Source organism: Pelobates fuscus, chromosome 9, assembly GCF_036172605.1.
Source record: "Pelobates fuscus isolate aPelFus1 chromosome 9, aPelFus1.pri, whole genome shotgun sequence".
In the NCBI taxonomy this organism is placed as follows: Eukaryota; Metazoa; Chordata; class Amphibia; order Anura; family Pelobatidae; genus Pelobates; species Pelobates fuscus.
Genome location: NC_086325.1, coordinates 172,532,888 through 172,549,069, shown reverse-complemented (window position 1 = coordinate 172,549,069; position 16,182 = coordinate 172,532,888). Strand labels below are relative to the sequence as shown.

Here is a 16,182-nt window from a genome sequence, read left to right as displayed (position 1 = left end):
AAGGCCCAGAGTTGTGTAGGCTTGCAAGATAAAAGAAAAATAATAAAAAGAAGAGGTACAGAACGAAATCTAGTGTATAAACAAGCACGTCAGTTAAAGTAGGGCATTTCGGTGGAGGATCTTTATGGCTTAGGAGCCAGCTCCGTGTAGTGAGGCTGAGATATGTTGGGAGCTGTTTGGAGCTGGGGGGGGGGGGGGGGTAAGGTGGTATATAGGAGCCAATTGCCCGGGTTATTCCCAGTGTCTATAGTGGGTGCCTATTATCCCTTTAAATAAGTAGTCAGAGCATATGAAACATATGAAACATGGGAGATAGGTGTGGGAAGTAAATAACAACATATAAAACATAGGTATACAGCCGGCAGCCGGTAGTTCAGGTCTTTTTCCCGGCGGCACCATCACTGGTCAGAACAAACGGGATGACATTTGCCGGATCCCAAGCCGTTGTTTTCGGAGGGGTTGCAAGTCCAAGTTTAGCCACCACAGTGTCCATCTCTGCTATGTCTTTGACCCGCTGTTCAGTGCCCTGGTGTTGTATTATAAGCACATGAGCTGGTCCCCATCGGTATGGTATCTCTGAGTAATGCAGCATGGTATCTTCTGAACTATCAGAGTAGTCATCGAAGTCGGCAAAGTCGGCCGCCATCTTGGGTCCCGCCGCGCCATGCGGCCTCCGCAAGAGATCGCCTATATCGGCAGATTGCCTGGGCCGATCTGGTCGCAGTTTTTTCGTTTTCTTCCCCATTAGTGTTGGGGTGTCGTCTGGCCTTCTGTCAGTGCCAGTGGCAGTGTTTTCGGGCTGAATTTGGGGCTTTCGGGTTCCTGCTTGCCGGAGCACTGTGAGTGTGCGACCGTTCAGGTTAAGCGTTGGCTCCGCCCCCCTTTTTAGTATTTTTTTAGTTATTTAGAGCTCTTTAAATAATTGATCACTTCTTTGCCATGGACATCTATGTCATTTAGCAATCTCTGGTTTTTACTACAATCTTTTTCCAGTGCCGGGGAGGCCATCATGAACTCACACAGACACAGTGTGTGTTCAGTGACCTCAAAAGATATATTGCATATCACACATTATATTGTATTCATTAACAGGATGTGCAGGGTGTGTTTTTATTCTTTATCCAATCAGATAGTTACACCTGGTCTTAATGTATAGAGAGGGTAGTAAAAGGGGGGTGATTATTTTGGACTTTACTGCAGTTACTAGGCAGATCAGCAGTTTGAGGGGCGGTGTGGGTAGGGGGCAGGAAAGAAGGTATAAAGTCCAAACTTGTAAATAACAAACACCCTCTATACATTGAACAGAACTTATGTTGTTAGTCCAGGGGATTATTTACTAAATGTCGCTAAACAAGTCAGATACCTTTAATTCCTCTCACAATACTAACACTATCACCATCTTACCTCAGCAGGGCGTGAAACCAGTTAAGCATTCCCTACATGTAACCTCTCAAGTACAATGCCCATCGTAAAGTACGTATGGATGCCATGGTGTGTCTTACTACAGTCAGTATTGTACTGTGCTCATATAGTTATGTACTAGCAAAACCATTAACAGATTTGTAACGGCACCCCCAGGCATAAAAGGGGTTAACCCGCCGTTTAGAAGATCTTCCCCTTCCAGAGACACAGGCACAGCTACCGCAGAACCCCAAACTCCCGAACAGGATACAAAGTAGCATTCCAAACTCCCGAACTGGAACCTCACGAATAGCTGCTAGCAGCTGAACAGGAAAAGCACCCTAGCGGCTTACACTCCTGGCAATCAGTCTCTAACAGCATACAGTAAATCCCCCCAAGAACGAGACAAAGCTCCATGCTGAGGGCCAAGCAGTGAACAGACAGAGCTGTGGGTTTATTGTTCTTATATACACATTAGTACCACCCACAGGGTTTTGGAAAACAACCAATAAACACGTACAATACACTCAGACACTCCCACACAAAATCCTCCCCTCTGCCTGTGATACAATTACCTTACACAATGGGTTAATGTAATTATCACAGGCAGAGAAATACAGTTTTTCCACATTATTCATAACTTTAAAAGTATACATCACATTCACATAAAACTTACATTTTCAGCATACTCCAAATACAAACATATGTCAAAATCATCCAAATTGGTCCATTGGTTCAAAAGATAGATCGAAGTCCTTTGTGACCAAATGAAGCATGGCTTTTCTGCCCAAAACCAGTTCCACAGAGTCTTCTATCCTGGAGATAATTGGGAGGTAATCCAATTATCTCCAAGGGCAGAGGCAAAACTCCATTGAACACATGGTAACAAAAGACAATAAAATACATAAAAATATATAACTGTGCAGCTATTGCATAAAACAGGTACATTCAACATATCCCCAGATATTTTAGTTCTGAGCGCACATTATTACTGAATGGCGCTCAGATCTCATACATACAGTTCAATTGCCATGGAGCCAAAGTCTTTCACATAGTCTTTTGTTATACGAATGGGCTTCATGGCATAGCTATCCTGGGTATCACTATTCAAATAGGGCAAGTACCGGCTTTCGTGTCTTTGCAGGGGAAAATCAAGCATTTGAACATGGGGCCGTAGTCTAAAGGCAGCAGGCTGGCAACCACACTCCACCAATGCACAGTGGCGAGATTGGTCTCGTCACAAGATTTATTTAACCGATCATTGTTAACAGGAGTAGTCCCAGAAGATTGGAAGTTAGTGAAGGTTGTGCCCATTCACAAGAAAGGTAGTAGGGAGGAGTCGGGCAACTATAGGCCAGTAAGCCTTACTTCAGTAGTGGGGAAAGTAATGGAAACTATGTTAAAGGATAGGATTTTTGGGGGGCGGGGCCGGACCGCCATGCTAACTGGTCGCATGCCGGAGGGACTCCGGAGACACCGGGCCTCTTAGGCTACAAAGAGCAAGACTATGCAACAAAAGTGAACTCACGATATGCCCATGGCTGTGTGAGAGGTAGCGTACCCCGAGATCAGGAGTTTTGTACCCCCTGGGGAGCACACGAAGCTTCGGGGACCTCGGGGGGGAGAGCGAGGTGGACGGCCGCTGCCTGGTCTCCCCTCACGGCTACCACATGCCAAATGCCTGGGTTGCCAGCCGGTCCCGTTACCCCCCCCCGGACCGGGGGGGTCATCCCGGTCCCCACTGGAGAGGGCCCAAGCTGTGGGGCGTCTGAGGGACACAGCAAACTTAAGGCCTACCTCACAAAATGGCTGCGGCTCGCTGCACTTTGCCATCTACTGCCGCACCATGGAGATCCTGAGGCCATGGTGGAACAAATTGAGGCAGGGCATCTGAAAGATCCACTGACCACCTCTGTCTGGAGGAGAGAGATCCCCCGCCCGAACTGGACGCCCAATGCTGAGCGGGAAGCGAGCGACGATCCCAAGCTGTGGGGGACCTCCATACCACCCACACGCAGGACAAGTGTGATGCTCCACTGGACATTATGCCTGTCAAAGGTAGGAGACCCACCTCAATCGGCAGAGCACCTGAGACACCCAGATGGACTGGAAGGTCCCTACTACCCCCATCAGGCATCTGAACTGCCGGGCTACCAAACAAGTGTCTCAGTGGACCAAGCACAGAGACACTCAAAACCCACAGCACGCGGACTTTACCAGAAACAGCAGCCTCAGGTCCATAACCAGCAGCCTAAGACCTAGTGCGCCCGATAATAAATTGCAGCCAAATATTCTCTCCCCTGCAATTACCCTACACCTGCCTTGCATAGACCATAACAGCGGTATAGGGGTTAACTCAACCCCAGTGGTCATATATAAGCTTGTTTACTCAATTGCCTATCATACACAATAATTTACATGTCTATTGCTTCATAAATGTGACTACTAACTGACATCACATGTATGTTTTAGCTAGTTTGAGCAAGTACAACAACACATTGTCTTATAGTGATGTTCTCTCACACCATCAGCATCCTACACAACAAAGTGGTAGTTAGTCAGCTATGTTAAGCATGTACTAAATATGTTCCTACCCTTATGTCTCCACTTACTTATAAAACATTGTGCACGTAACCAAGAATACCCCACTGTTATCTATGTTGTACCCACGCATGAGGACTGCCGTTGGGGCACCTCCCGTGTATGTTATATTGAATCGCACTGCAAAAAAAAAAAAAAAAGGATAGGATTGTTGAACATCTAAAATCACATGGATTTCAAGATCAGAGACAACATGGGTTTACTTCAGGGAGATCATGCCAAACTAATCTTACTGATTTGTTTTGATTGGGTAACTAAAATAATGGATTAGGGTGGTGCAGTAGACATTGCTTACCTAGATTTCAGTAAGGCTTTTGACACTGTCGCACATAGAAGGCTTATCAATAAACTGCAATCTTTAAGTTTGGGTTCCAATATTGTTGAATGGGTAAGGCAGTGGCTGAGTGACAGGCAACAGAGAGTTGTAGTCGATGGAGTATATTCAAAGCATGGGCTTGTCACCAGTGGGGTACCTCAGGGATCTGTACTTGGACCCATTCTCTTTAATATTTTTATTAGTGATATTGCAGAAGGTCTTGATGGTAAGGTATGTCTTTTTGCCGATGATACTAATATATGTAACAGGGTTGATATTCCAGTAGAGATAAACCAAATGGCAAATGATTAAGGTAAACTAGAAAAATGGTCAGAGTTGTGGCAACTGACATTTAATGTGGATAAGTGCAAGATAATGCATCTTGGACGTAAAAACCCAAGGGCAGAGTACAGAATATTTGATAGAGTCCTAACCTCAACATCTGAGGAAAGGGATTTAGGGGTGATTATTTCTGATGACTTAAAGGTAGGCAGACAATGTAATAGAGCAGCAGGAAATGCTAGCAGAATGCTTGGTTGTATAGGGAGAGGTATTAGCAGTAGAAAGAGGGAAGTGCTCATGCCATTGTACAGAACACTGGTGAGACCTCACTTGGAGTATTGTACGCAGTAATGGAGAACCTATCTCCAGAAGGATATCGATACTTTAGAGAGAGTTCAGAGAATGGCTACTAAACTGGTTCATGGATTGCAGGATAAAACTTACAAGGAAAGATTAAAGGATCTTAACATGTATAGCTTGGAGGAAAGACGATATTATAGAAACATTTAAATACATAAAGTAAAGGAGGAGACTATATTTAAAAGAAGAAAAATTACCACAACAAGAGGACATAGTCTTAAATTAGAGGGGCAAAGGTTTAAAAATAATATCAGGAAGTATTACTTTACTGAGAGGGTAGTGGATGCATGGAATAGCCTTCCAGCTGAAGTGGTAGAGGTTAACACAGGAGTTTAAGCATGCGTGGGATAGGCATAAGGCTATCCTAACTATAAGATAAGTCCAGGGACTAATGAAAGTATTTAGAAAATTGGGCAGACTAGATGGGTCGAATGGTTCTTATCTGCGGTCACAGTCCATGTTTCTATTCTGCAACACTTTTATTCCAGAAGTTTGGTCCTTAAGGGGTTAACCAACTTTATACAGGTTTGGTAGTGGTGGACATTCTGCCACAGATCTTCAATGTTCAAACATTGTGTTACTAAAGAAGATCTGTGAGAATAGCCATCAAATTAAGCACTCCATAATCACAACAAAATATATTAAAACTAACATAAACCTCTAAAATAGACACCTTTAACCCCTTAAGGATCAAACTTCTGGAATAAAAGGGAATCATGACATGTCACACATGTCATGTGTCCTTAAGGGGTTAAGACAATTTATAGCACTACATATAACAAAATGTATATTAAAAATATGTGTATGTACTATATATATAGGAAGAGAAAGATTAGACTAGGCATGCAAAAAACAAGACCAATACTAATCCTATCACCCTTCTTTGTATAAACTAAACAGGGCTAAGAGCCTTGATTAAAAACACAAACTGTATTGAATCCTAATCAATAAAGTTTATATTTTTAATCAAGGCACCTAGCCTAATACCTGTTAAGTTAATTCAAACAATGGTAATATGATTAGTATTGGTCTTGTTTTTTGCATGCCTAGTCTAATCTTTCTCTGCATCTTCATTTTGGGTTATATATATATGGGTTATATATATATATTTTTTTGTAAATATGATTTTTATTGTTGGCAAAGCATATATACTGTAACAAACTGATCTAGGAGAAAATGTCGGGATCCCGCGGGCGGCTGCGAGGGGAGGCTACACTCCGCTCGCAGTACTCACCCTCCCGCCGTCCGCGGTCCCCTCCTCCTCGTGGGCTCGGCGAGCGGCATCCTTCCAGCCTCGGATGCCGCCCGCGTCTTCCTCCACGTCCCCCAGCGGCAGCATGCATGACGCTGCACGCTGGGAGACCGCCCAATGTATTACACGCCGGGGTCAGTCACCTGACCCGGCGTTAAAGGCACAGTGCCTCAATCACAGTGGGAGGTCTAGATACCTCCCACGTGTGATTGTTAATTCTGATTGGAAATTATCCAATCAGAATTAACCTTATGGTTTAAATACTTACCTTTCCTGTTCCTCCCTGCCCTGTTGTGGTCTTTGCTTGCTAGTATTGCTACTGAACTTGTGTTTCTGGTTACGTACTCTCTGGCTTGTTAATCTGACTTTGTGACTTTCTCCTACCCTTTGACCTCGGCTTGTTTCTTGTTATTCTGTCTTCTGGTTCCCCTTACTCGGCTTGTCTCCTGACTATTCTTTGTGTTCTTAGCCCGGCCACTCTAAGGTCCGGTACTGCACCTTTTCTGTGTGTGTGTGTGTGTTAGCGTGTTGGGTTCCCAGAATCGTGACAGAAAGACGCGCAGGTCTCAGGTATGTGTTCATGCAACAATGCCAATGGTATAACAACATTTTACGGGCTCGCAGGCTCCAATAGTAGTGGGTTCCCTTTCGGTTCTCTTGCCCCCTCCGACTCCTTCCCTTGGCTATTACCCTATCCAGTCCCGCTGTCTCTTGTGAATTCCCGTGTCTCTCTTGCTACAAGTCGTCTATCCAGGGTAGGTTGTTTCGTCGGTTGGCAAGCTAGGGAGCTCTATATAAGCAACCGTAAGGTGTTTGCGGTCGTAGTATTGTTCCCATGCGTGATTTATGATCCCTTTACCGGGTCGTGGGCTAGTGTCGTACTATGGAACGTCATTGGCTCTTCGGGGGAACGTCACGTCGAAAAGATGTCTAATGTGTGCGTTTCGCATCCGTTAGTTGTAATGCGTTACCTGAGTATTGTGTGCTCAGTCCTCCATAGTTTTTTTTTTGTTTTTTTTTTGGTGTCTCCCCTTTCCAGGGATCTCTTCCCCTTCGTTTCTGCCTGCTAGTAGCTCGTGTCAGCTGTTATCGTCTTCTAGTTTGTACTGTCATTATTGGCCCCCCTTCGAGCAAAGCCTAATGTTGCCATGTGTATTCGTGACTAACAATTGTGTGATTGCTCATTGGGGTTCCAAGTGAGGCTATGAGGTTATTAGGTTAAGTGTGGGTGGTCGATGGGTCCCTTAGGTATGGGTTATATATATATATATATATATATATATATGGGTTATATATATGTTAAGGCTGTGGTCTGGAATTGTGGAAGGGGTTACCCCGCTATTTACCCAGTCAACGCCACTTACCTGGCCGTTGCTGCTCAATTAATCCTTAGCTAGGTGATCAAGACACTTCCGGTTCCGGTTCCTGACTGAGCGGCAAAATTATACTGGGATCAGTTCCCCAACTCCTCATCGATCTCCACAATGAGGACAAACCATTTTTTTCTCAGGCCTTGTTCGGCCACAATTGTAGATTATGCTAGCGTTAGTGTACCTATAATCTTAATTTTATTAATGACAGGAGGCGAGTATAAGACTTTCTTTACTTAAGCTTCACAGCAGCACTTTTTTACATAGTAACAGGGTAACCAATCAGAAAAAAGATAACAAGGTATAAATGTCCCTCCCCGTAATGTCACTTCCTCTTTCTGGCTGCGAACAAACAGGAACAGCAAACTGTAAATGAACCAGATGAGAGTTTCAGAATGCCAGACGAGAAAGTTGATGCTTGAGAGGGAACAGGAACATAAACATGTCTTCTTTGGAAAGCTGAGATGATGCTTGAGATGGAACAGCAACTAGACTTTTCCTCTTGAGGGAGCTTTACGCTGAAACGAGAGAGCAGAGTTGAAACCAAGGATTAATCCGTGAATTGGACTTCTAAAATTATATCATCCAGTAGTTAGAAATCATATATTATAGCCCGTCTCCAAACCTAGCCTTAATCTATCCACCCATAGGGTGTAACCATTTGCCCCCCCATAGCAGAAAGACATTGTGTATTTACTCTTGTCGTAGATAAACTTACCTACAGAGGCGACCCTAGAGGGGGAAAAAATGACAGTGAAGGGTGGGAAATACTCGCCTCCGGTCATTAATAAAATTAAGATTATAGGTACACTAAAGCTAGCATAATCTACAATTTTATGACATGACAGGAGGCTTCGTATTTGCTGTTTTAACGCTCCCCGAGAAGGGCTAAGGAAGCGTGCACAGCCGGACGAAAATAGAAGTTGCGGAACGTCTGTTCCCGGGACCAGTCTGCTGAGTGAAGAATGTCCCGAAGTGAGGCTCCAGCATTGAATGCCCCCGGTGCTGCTGCTCCTCTGATGGAGTGGGCTCCGAAGGAGGCTTCAATCCCGGCCAGGGAGAGCAACCACCTAACCCATCGGGCAAGGGTCATGGTTGACACCGGATTATGTGGTCGGACGTATGAGACCAATAGTTGGCTGGAGGAGGTTGAACGGAGAGTGGAGGTGAGTAATAAATAACGAGAGAGAAGTTATACCACACACAATTTTGGATGGTTAGGGAAATAAGGGTAAAAAACCGAAGAGGAGTTTGATTTTGTCCGTCTGGACACGGAGAAGGTGACACCTTCTGGGGAAAAGTTGATAGCGTCATGGTCAAATGCTTGAACATCCGACACTCGTCGGAAGGACACTAAGCAAAGTAACAGGGTGAATTTCGCTGAGAGTTGATGAAGAGAGAGATCTTCGTTGCTCGGCCAAGTTTCTAGGAAACAAAACATTAACGTCCCATAGATGGGGGTATTTCGGTGTTGGGGGGCGAGCCGTTTTAATGCCCTGCAATAGTCTACAAACCAGCGGGTCCTGGCCAACTGGAGCTCTGTGTAGAGGAACATGGGCTGCCGAGATTGCCGACCGGGCAACGTTGATGGATCGGTAGGTTCGGCCTAGGTCGAACAGATGCAAGAGGAAATTCAATATGAACTGTCTTGGGGCTGTAAGGGGATCGGTATTCCGTTCCAGGCACCAATTGCACCAAGCACCCCAGGAGGAAAGGTAGCATCTTCTGGTTCCAGGGGCCCAAGAATCCCAGAGGAGTTCCTTAGATCTCTGCGATAACTCTCCAAAATTCCAGGATCCCCTGAAAGAGTGCAAGCCACTAAGTGGAGGTGGCCTTGTATTATCATCGGATGAGGGTTACCTTGAGGGTCCTCTAGAAGGTTGGGCCACGGTGGGAGAAGGAGGGGATGTTGGCAGGAGAGGTCCAGGAGATCTGGGAACCATGCTTGGCCCTGCCAGAGCTGGGTGAGTAGTACCAGCGAGACCTGTTGTCTGCGAATCGGGAGAAGGATTCTTGGAATCATCGCAAACGGAGGGAAGGCGTAGGCTCCCGTCATCGGCCACTTCTGAAGGAAGGCATCTACTGCCGAGCATTCTGGGTCTGGTAGCCAGCTGAAGAAACGTGGGACCTTAAAATTCGTCCGGGAGGCGAACAGGTCCAGAATAAACGGGCCCCTGAGTTTGGACACGAGGAAGAAAACTGATCTGTGTAGGCGCCAGTCGCTGCCGTCTCTTCAATGTCGGGAGAACCAATCTGCGGTAATGTTCGTCTCCCCCGGGAGATATTCTGCCTGAAGCGTTATGTTGCGTTGGAAACAGAAATTGTAAATGCCCTTTGTCCCTTCGGATAGGGTGCGAGATCTGGCCCCGGCCAATTTGTTGATGTATTGGACAGCTGAGATATTGTCCATTCGAAGGAGAATACAACAGTCTAAGAGGGGATTGGCCAGACTGCGGATTGCAAATGAGCCTGCGATTAACTCCAGACAATTGATGTGGAGAAAGTGTTCTGCAGCGGTCCATGGTCCCCCGGTGAAGGTTGTATGACAAGTTGCGCCCCAGCCTTGGAGGCTTGCGTCTGATTCCACCACAAAGTCCAGAGTGGGGCCGAAAATTGCTTTGCCGTTCCAGGCAGACATGTGGCGGAGCCACCAGTAGAGTTCCTCCCTCACCTCGGCAGTGATCGGGACCCTCTGGTCATCTGAAGGATGGGTCTGGAGGAATTGAGCTTTCAATCATTGCATGGCCCGATAGTGAAGGGGGCCTGGGTAGATTGCCTGAATGGAAGCAGAAAGCAGGCCTACAATCCGAGCTAAACCCCTGAGAGGTAGATCCACTTGTCGAAGTGTCTTGCGTAGTTCCTTCCTGATCGCAGTTAACTTGGATTGAGGAATGCGAAGAACACAGGTGGAGGAGTCGTTCTCGAAGCCGAGAAATTGTATGATTTGGGATGGATACAGTGATGATTTCACTTGGTTGATGACAAACCCCAAGGATTCGATCAATGAGGATGTGTAGTTCGTCTGTGATCGCAGTCTGGATGCGTCGTCGCAGAGTAGTAAGAGGTCGTCGAGGTAGATTAAGCAGCGAATGCCCCTTGCTTGAAAATGTGCGGTGACTGGCTTGAGCAGTTTGGTGAAGCACCACGGAGCGGAACTCAGGCCGAATGGAAGGCAGGTGAATTGGAAAATCCGGTGGTGCCAAAGAAAGCGGAGAAAACGTCGACTGGATGGATGTACTGGTACGGAGAGGTAAGCATCCTTGAGGTCGAGTCGGGTGAACCAATCGCCTGGTCAGAGAATGTCTCTGAGGAGATGTATCCCTTCCATTTTTAAATGCCTGTATATCACAAAGGTATTCAATTAGCGAAGGTTGATTACCGGGTGGAATTCCCCTGACTTCTTTTTGACCAAGAAGATGGAACTTAGAAAACCTTAGAAAACCTTCGTCGTGTGAAGCGAGTTGAATCGCTTCTTTGGTTAGTAGGGAACGTAGTTCTGAATCGAGAAGGACTTCATTAGCCAGTAGTAGAATTCTTGCCAGGGGCCCCAGGATATCTAACATCTTGTCGTGGGTGAGGCGGAGACTGCGTTCGATGCCCTTTTTTGGGTCACGGACAGATCTGGCTAGATATGTGTACAGCAGCGTATCAAACTCTGGGGTCATAGAGACCTTGTCCGGCATAGTAGGCCTAGGACATTCGGCTCTTAGGCGCTTGCGGACCTCCCGGTCTAGGGGTCTCCTGATCCAGAAATGGATATACTGGGAGAGATGGTTTGGGAGTGACCATTCTGAAGACCGAGGATATCTGATCTTTCGCGGGTCAAACACGGGTTGACCAAGCGTATCCAGAAAGGATTCAGCGTCCCCTGAAGGATTCAATTTGGGTACTGTATCCTCAGTCGTGGGGTCTCCCATGATATCTTGAGGGAAAGGTGCTCCTCTGAAAGATGTCTCAGGCCAGTTCTCTTCGTCTTCTGAAGAGTGGCCAGTTTGCCATTCATCTAGAATGGCCAAGGGGTGTAAGTCGAAAGAGTCCTCCTCCTCTTCCAACAGAGTAGGTTGTACGGAGTGTTTCTCTTTGGCGTCCGCCTGTTTGGGGCGTTTCGCTGGTTCTTTTCCCTTGCGTTTGAGTGGTTCTGGCCCATCCCCTTTCCAATATCGTTTATTGGGTTTGGAAGGGTTCCTTTTTGTGGAATCGGAATCATCCGCATCTTCATCAGAAGGCGGGGGCCAGGGCCGGCGCTTCCTATAAGGCGAACTAGGCAGCCGCCTAGGGCGCCATATAGGAGGGGGCGCCCTGCGCCCCCATCGCCGGCCCTTTAAATGCTGCAGCCGCCTGAGCGCTCTATAGGGTCAAAATACTAACTTGCATATATAGTGTTAAAAGCCCTGTTTGGGTCACCAACACACCCCTTCCCCTCTAAAAAAAGTAAACTTACCTTTATTCCAGTTCAGCCGGTGCTGGCTCAGCCCATGCTCTGCCCCTTGGTTGAGATCTCAGCCTTTCCATTGCTTTCTCATAGGAAAGCATTGGGAAGCTAATGCGCACGCATGTTAAAACGCTGCTTACGCCAATTAGCATGTACTCATAGAGATGTGTTGAATCAATGCATCTCTGTTGGGAAAGTTCAGCGCCTCCATGCAGAGCATGGAGACACTGAACATCAGTGCTGCTCATTGCCTATCACTGACCCAGGAAGCACATCTAGTGGCCTTCTGAGTGACTGCCACTGGAGGTGTCCCTAGTCAGCAATGTAAGCACTTTTCTCTGAAAAGGCAGGGTTTACATTAAAATGCCTGCAGAGACTGACTATACACACCAGAACAACTAAATTAAGCTGTAGTTGTTTTGGTGACTATAGTAGTTGGTACAGCCATGCTACACAAACACACATAAATACTACCCTAAAAAAAACATACTCTTAATCCACGGATCCTGATACAACACACAAAAATACACATATAAATACATATATTAGCTTACACCAGGGCTCACAGTGAATAGTGTGCATTCACTTTACATGCACATATAATCAAATACACAGTACATCTACACTAGCATGTGTACCAGCATAGATATTAATATGTAAGGGGCCCAGGTCCTAGTTTTGCCCGGGGGCCCGAGGCACTGTCAGTCCACCCCTGATCCCTACACACACAGAAACACAACATGCTTTCCTTACACACAGAGAAACACACAATGCATCCATTACACACACACACACACACACACACAATGCAACCCTTACACATAAAGACAATGCATAATTTGCACCCCTTACAGACACACACGCTGCATCCCTTACACACACATGCAAACACACATTGCTTCTCTTACACATAGAAACACAATGCATCTCTTACACACACTCAACGCACCCCTTACAGACACACACACTGCATCCCTTACATACACAGAAACACACTTTGCATCCCTTAAGCATACAAACACGGATTCACACAATGCATCCCTTACACATAACGAGAAACACACAATACATCCCTTATACACAAACACACACTGCTTTCTATCCCTTACACAAAAACACACTGCTTCCACTACACACAAACACACTGTATCACCTACACAAACTGGTATCCCTATACACTACATTCCATAAGCACACATATTAGATCCTCTACCATAACACATCCCCTACACACTCCACTTCTTGTGAGCGAACATATAGGTGGACCTTATGGGCATACTCACCGTCAGGCCCTGGGGCCCAGACCTTGAGCTATGTAAGGAGCCCCAAAAAATGGAGCTGCTTCCCGTTCTCCCAGAACATTGAATTTTGTGACCACAGTTACAAACAGCCTCCAGAGATCCTGTTCTACACCAGACCAGTGGAGCCAGACTGCAGCCAAAGCCCATCACCATCCTCATCTGGTTGTAAGTAGGCAATCTAGTATATTATTAGTGACACTAATCTCTAATTTACCTCACATTAAAGGGACACTTTAGTCCCCAGAACAACTGCAGCTTAATGAAGCGGTTCTGGTGTCTATAGCTGGTCCCTGCAGGCTTTTTAATGTAAACACACACTGTGTGCAGCACTGGCGTTAGTTCATATTGCAGATCATATGGGTAGGGCATTGTGATGTCACTGGGGGGCGGCAAATCTTTCTTTTGCCTAGGGCGGCAAAAATCCTTGCACCGGCCCTGGCGGGGGCTCAGAGATTTTAAGATAATTTCTAGTGAAGCGGCAACAACCGCATTTATAATTGCTTGCAAGTTTTGATCTTGGTTTGAAGCCTCCATAGCAATAGTGTTGGTACCTATGGGGCAGAATAGGCCAGCATTAAAACGTAAGGCCGTCTTTGTATATCACAATATTTTAAAATTCCACAGTGCAAGCTATAATTGGGGGTCACCCAGTATAAATAACCTCCGGGAGTAATTATTCAAACCCGGTGGCACAGGAAAAGCGGGCCAATCATGGGCTGTATAACTTAACAGCAATCATAAATCATATTTAGGGATTTACCCTTAAAAAACTCACAGTATTAATGTGATAAAATATTTGGCTGAATGATATTGGGGGTTTCTCCCAACAGTATTGAAGTAGTTTAACATGTATTCAATAATATTATTTGGTCAATGTGGTATTTTCAATTCACCACCAGGGGGAGTTAGTATATGCCATAACTCTCATGGAACTGATATTACAGTGTGAAACATCTCTATGGTGAGTAGAGAAGTAAAATCTACTCTGTGAGGGAAGATTTTCCTGGGGGTATGAACAAGAGCATAAGATGAGGAGTTTTAAACTTTATTATTCATATATTTGTTTTAAAACATTGCAATCCTGCCGCGATGAGCGGTAAAATGGCCGCCGTGCGGTTAGAATGGGCGCCGATCGCGGTTCCAAGATGGCCGGCGTGCGCACTCAGGGCCGTTGGAGGCGTTCTCCACGGCCCAGAAAGCCCGGGAAAAACGGGGCAGAGTATGCCGACCACAATCCGGACTAAATGAGGTACAAAATTAAATAAAATACACAGAAAATAAACGGAACTGGCAAAAATGACAGTTAAAGGAACACTATAGTCACCTAAATTACTTTAGCTAAATAAAGCAGTTTTAGTGTATAGATCATTCCCCTGCAATTTCACTGCTCAATTCACTGTCATTTAGGAGTTAAATCACTTTGTTTCTGTTTATGCAGCCCTAGCCACACCTCCCCTGGCTATGATTGACAGAGCCTGCATGAAAAAAAAAACTGGTTTCACTTTCAAACAGATGTAATTTACCTTAAATAATTGTATCTCAATCTCTAAATTAAACTTTAATCACATACAGGAGGCTCTTGCAGGGTCTAGCAAGCTATTAACATAGCAGGGGATAAGAGAATCTTAATTAAACAGAACTTGCAATAAAGAAAGCCTAAATAGGGCTCTCTTTACAGGAAGTGTTTATGGAAGGCTGTGCAAGTCACATGCAGGGAGGTGTGACTAGGGTTCATAAACAAAGGGATTTAACTCCTAAATGGCAGAGGATTGAGCAGTGAGGCTGCAGGGGCATGTTCTATACACCAAAACTGCTTCATTAAGCTAAAGTTGTTCAGGTGACTATAGTGTCCCTTTAAAAATTAGGTAATAGGAAAAAAAGAGACAGTAAATAGGTATGGACAAAATAAGTTGAGAGAATTTTTTAGCAAGATTAAATAAGGTAGCAAAAACACCTTAGTTATAAGATACAAAATAAGATCGATAAAATATGAGAGAAACAGATAGGAAAAATAAAAGAATAAACCACAGAAACCCACAGAAACTAGGAGACAGTGGCACTCTGACCTGTACTGGTGTGAAGCAGCAAAGAAAGAGGAAGTGACATCACGGGGAGGGGACTTTTATACCTTGTTATCTTTTTTCTGATTGGTTACCCTGTTACTATGTAAAAAAGTGCTGCTGTGAAGCTTAAGTAAAGAAAGTCTTAAGCAAATACAAAGCCTCCTGTCATGTCATAAAATCAGCAAACATCAGGGACTCCAACTGCATTACTCCTCCGATCCCAAGGACCTTATCACAGGTCCGAAGCTCCATCAAATATTGTAAGTAACCCGGTTTTTATTTGGACTCGTTCAGCCTTTTAGTATATCCCATATTATGTTCTGCCACATTTGGCCTCTTTAACATTCACGGCCATATTTGGCCATTTCATCATGAATCTTGTTTGCTGTAAGGCCCTTGATTGGCCAAATCAAATGTTAGTCATTTCCCAAGTGCAGGCCTTATTAGGTAGTAGGTATGGAGAAGGTTAGTAAGTAAAGCAGGAATGCAGAGTTCTTCAGGCAAGTCTGGAGCAGGTTGGTATGGAGCAGGTTTGAAGCCAAGAAGGTAAGTCCACAGGTTAGTTCACAGGAGCCAGGATTTGAGGTGTTTCAGGTAAATCAACAGCTTCAATGTAAAAGCGATGTGGTGAATTGGGCGTCACCTTTTAGACTGACTGCGTACCCCGTTACCTCTCACACAGACTGACTGCGTACCCCGTTATCTCTCACACAGACTGACTGTGTACCCATTGTCTCTCACACAGACTGACTGCGTACCCCGTTATCTCTCACACAGACCGACTGTGTACTTCGTTATCTCATA

The 16,182-nt window shown here is 45.3% G+C and overlaps 1 protein-coding gene across 2 annotated transcripts in view; it reads left to right on the top strand.

The window, feature by feature from the left end:
- GDI1 (GDP dissociation inhibitor 1) overlaps nt 1–16,182 on the top strand; it is a 121,648-nt gene that overhangs the window by 29,669 nt on the left and 75,797 nt on the right. The window lies entirely within an intron of this gene.